Below are 1501 nucleotides of genomic sequence, written 5' to 3'. Positions count from 1 at the left end.
CTGAGGCGGAAGGATCAACAGAGCCCAGAGGTCGAGGCTGCGGTGGCCGGGAGTGGCCACTGCACTCCAGTCTGGGGGACAGAGGGAGACTCCAACTAAAAAAAAAAAAAAAAAAAGAAAAACCTCCTCTGATGGATTTCTTTCAGAGATCAAGCCCAACGAATTCCCTGCACAAGCCAAGACTTGGGAGCAAGAATGTGGGGTGGCAGCAAGAAGCTAAGAACCAGGACTGCCACCCTCACTCCCTCAGAAAATGACCAAGCTGGGGTCCAGGAGGTGGTGAAAGTGGGTTGGCATTGCTCATCCCTTCTGACCTCCTTGTCCTGAAAAAGTGGAGCCCAGAGGCCCAGAGAGGGAAACGAGCTTACATAGTAAGCCCGAGATCCAGAAGCCTCTTCTCTACGTTCTGGTGCCCTGTTGTCCCAAACTGTCTCAGCAATACCCTGTCCTTTTATTCCTGTGTTCCCTTCCCCTTGGCTATCTCTCCATAAGACTGAGATTCCTGAAGGCCAGGGAGTACACATCTTAATAGACTCTCTTGTGCCCAGCCTCCATCTTGCAGACAATGAGGGCCCAGAAAATATCTAAAAGGGACTTATTTGTCATTATAAGAAGATTCAGAGACTAGGAAAATATCAATCCCACCTTTCACACCTGTGGGTCCCCCCAAGTTATTTAACAAATATGTTTTTAGCTTCTCCCATGAAACTTTTGATAACATTTTAAAAGAATCCTAGACTGTACATCTAGAAACATTTTCTAGGGAGATCATTTTCTTAGTCATTTCAGATCTATATTTGCAACATTTTAAAATGCAAAATCAAATAGACAAGAAAAGCCATTCTGTCTAACTGCCATCCTCTCTTGCTGTCTTTAATAACCAGTGCCCAGCTGCACAGCCAAAAACCTTGGGCAGGGCCCACAGCTCTTTCTGGTCCCTGTGACTGCTGAAACTGGAGCTGCCGCAGGAGGCCCGGGGACCTGGCACTAGCTCCTGCCTGGTCCTGCTTCTCCTTTCACAGAGAACATGTCTGCACACAGGCTCTCCTGAGCAGCCCTGGAACCCCTCCAAGGACAGCCCTGGAGACTGGCCAAGGAGGGAGGGTGCCCCTGGGAAGGACACATCTATCAGGAAGCAGAGACCATGGCAGGCAGACACACATATGCACATGCTTGCAGGATGGCTGGCCCGCCCAAGGTTTCGAGAGAAATTGGAAATCTGGATTTTTCTGTGAAATGTCTTGATTTTTAGAACGCTCCGCGAGCCAGAAAACAAACACAAACCAAATGAGCCTCCCCATAAACGATGTCTGTGGGCCACTAGTTGCGACCTCTGGTAGAGTCTGGCACTCCATAAACACAACAAAAGCAGATGTGTGAACGTAACTCACCAGAGCTATGTACATCATTTGTCCAGATGTGGACCCTGCACAGACATGATAGAGATCGTCATGGAACATTGACATGCACTATCTCCTAGGATGTGGTTTTTGTACTTGCA

The sequence above is a fragment of the Carlito syrichta genome, unplaced genomic scaffold (genome assembly GCF_000164805.1).
Source record: "Carlito syrichta isolate Samal-C Ts95f unplaced genomic scaffold, Tarsius_syrichta-2.0.1 Scaffold82277, whole genome shotgun sequence".
NCBI lineage: Eukaryota > Metazoa > Chordata > Mammalia > Primates > Tarsiidae > Carlito > Carlito syrichta.
The sequence above is the reverse complement of the archived record's forward strand: the minus strand, read 5'-3'. Positions refer to the sequence as shown.